The sequence below is a fragment of the Alosa sapidissima genome, chromosome 11 (assembly GCF_018492685.1).
Source record: "Alosa sapidissima isolate fAloSap1 chromosome 11, fAloSap1.pri, whole genome shotgun sequence".
Lineage (NCBI taxonomy): Eukaryota > Metazoa > Chordata > Actinopteri > Clupeiformes > Clupeidae > Alosa > Alosa sapidissima.
Window position 1 is genome coordinate 28,745,554 of NC_055967.1, and position 3,171 is coordinate 28,748,724.

Below are 3,171 nucleotides of genomic sequence, written 5' to 3' on the forward strand. Positions count from 1 at the left end.
CTCAGCGAGCGAGGTAGAGCACCGTTTACTGTCTGTATCATTAATGTGTCTGTCCAAACATATAACCAGCAGTGAACAAGCAATGTGTTGCATTACATTTACCAGCCTGTGGGACCAATGTAAACAATCAGCTATATATATATATATATATATATATATATACAGCTGTATATGATGCAACTTCACAGTATGTGCTAAACAGACCCATTTAGATACCAATCAGTGTTGATAAAATAGAAAATAATTGAAAACACTGCAGAGAATAAATCTGCCTCATTTTCCTGTTTTACACAAGATAGCATCATGGCCATAACCCACCCCCCTATACTTTGTTTTGCACATGGTATGTATGCTACAGAAATCCATTGTTTGAAGTAGAAACCATCTGTATATATGCACTACAAGCAACAGTCTATCTTGAGAGATTCTAGATAATGATAAAAAGACTGAGAGTAAGCTTAACCAGCCACCACTGACATACTGTATGATCAAGCGAATAAAAAAGAGCACAAATTAAATACCTGATGGGTCTGAGATGAACTTTGGGATGAGAACATGACTAGATATGTCAATGGAGTTGGACTTGTAATTGAAATTGCTATTTAATAGCATTACATTAAAGGAAGACATACAAACATGTGGAGCACTCATTGATTTAGGATTACTACTTAAATGTGAAACACACACACACACACACACACACACCAAGCCACTCAAAGACAGTCAGTACAATCACATGTGTAGCCGTGTAGTAGTTAAGCAGTGATGGACATGCAGCTGGATTCTCTCAGGACTGTGTGTGTGTGTGTGTGTGTGTGTGTGTGTGTGTGTGTGTCTATTCTCCTTTCACTCACCTCTTCGCTGGCACCATCTGTCCACAACTGAGTTACTAAGTATACAGGTGTTTTTGCCATTGTTCTATTCACTTTGAGCAAAAAAGGATATTGTTTACCTGTTTACCTGCTTGTTGTTTGTCAATATTTACAACTGCAGCAGCAGGTGACTTAGTTGAGCTAAATTGACACCCACCACCATGCTCTGACTATGAATACGTCTGAAAAGTTATAACAGTTCTTATGCCTGAAAGGCTGCAATGTATCAGTGACTGAAGGTCATCTACCAAGTGAATGCTCTGATTCTTTTGAACTGATTCTTATGATCAGATGTGTGCGACTCAGCGAGCGAGGTAGAGCACCGTTTACTGTCTGTATCATTAATGTGTCTGTCCAAACATATAACCAGCAGTGAACAAGCAATGTGTTGCATTACATTTACCAGCCTGTGGGACCAATGTAAACAATCAGCTACATATATATATATATATATATATAGCTGTATATGATGCAACTTCACAGTATGTGCTAAACAGACCCATTTAGATACCAATCAGTGTTGATAAAATAGAAAATAATTGAAAACACTGCAGAGAATAAATCTGCCTCATTTTCCTGTTTTACACAAGATAGCATCATGGCCATAACCCACCCCCCTATACTTTGTTTTGCACATGGTATGTATGCTACAGAAATCCATTGTTTGAAGTAGAAACCATCTGTATATATGCACTACAAGCAACAGTCTATCTTGAGAGATTCTAGATAATGATAAAAAGACTGAGAGTAAGCTTAACCAGCCACCACTGACATACTGTATGATCAAGCGAATAAAAAAGAGCACAAATTAAATACCTGATGGGTCTGAGATGAACTTTGGGATGAGAACATGACTAGATATGTCAATGGAGTTGGACTTGTAATTGAAATTGCTATCTAATAGCATTACATTAAAGGAAGACATACAAACATGTGGAGCACTCATTGATTTAGGATTACTACTTAAATGTGAAACACACACACACACACACACACACACACACACCAAGCCACTCAAAGACAGTCAGTACAATCACATGTGTAGCCGTGTAGTAGTTAAGCAGTGATGGACATGCAGCTGGATTCTCTCAGGACTGTGTGTGTGTGTGTGTGTGTGTGAGACGTTGGCTCTAACGAGAAGAGATGTCTCAACCACATGAATCCCGCTCGCTGGAAACGCCCCTGATGCGACTGAGAGCGCTGCGTCCATCAGACCAGAGTGATTGTTCTGCTGGCACTAGCAAGGACAGACAGTGGAGCCCATCTGATAAACAAGAGGTGCAGAAATAGGACGGCCGCATGCGAGGGGCTTGTACAGCTGTCCCCACTGATTAGCATGACAAGCTACCTGCCACTCTCTCTCTCTCTCTCTTGCTTGCTCTCTTTGTCCCCCCTCCCCTCCTCTCTCTCTCTCTCTCTCTCTCTCTCTCTCTCTTTCTCTCTCTCTCTCTCTCATTTACACACCAATCCTCTTTCTCTTTCTTCCTCTCAAATGATTTGAATTTGTCATTGATATTTCTGAGAGCACTAAAGAAAAAAAGAAAAGGCACAGAGCTGCAATTATGTTTTGGGAAAAGTTTATAAATGACTGCACGGCACACTGGCTAGACTACCCACAGATATTTGTTTGCCATCCATATTTATGGGGTTCCAGGGCCTGACAAAATGCTCTGGCCTCTGTGCAGCTATCCTTCACTGCCTTCCATTCATGCTCACAGTCGTGAGACTTGCTGCATGAAACAAACCCCACAGGTGTGAGTGTGTGTGTGTGTGTCATTCTTAATGGGCTTCAAAAAGCTTTCTGTTCTTCTCCACCATCGTGTGTATTATACGATTACTGATGTCCGACTCCTCTGGACTTCCCAGTGTGTGTGTGTGTCAGACAGCAATAGAGAGGAACCCTCATTAGGAGAGGCAGCCGTGTGTACTGCCAGTCTCTCTTGTAGCATGTCAATGAGGACCAGCTTACCTCTCTCTGTCTCTCTCTGTCTCCCTCGCTCTCAGGTGCGCCACGTCCCAACACCTCACTCTAATTAGACAATCCATCGGTAAAAGGGGCTGGAGATTACAGGCCGGGATGCCGACGCTGTGGCGCTCAGGGAGGAAGTCTTGCCTGTGCGCTCGGAGGTCACCCGCAAGGTCATTAAGTGTACCAGCATCAGGCCCGCCCGCCGCACATCAGAGACGGACAGATGAGTGTGTAGATTCCCTAATATCTGGGGGGAGCGAACAACGGCAGACGAACTTGTGCAATTTGGCTGTCTTTCCATTTTCTATTCTATCTTCCTCACTCTGTCAT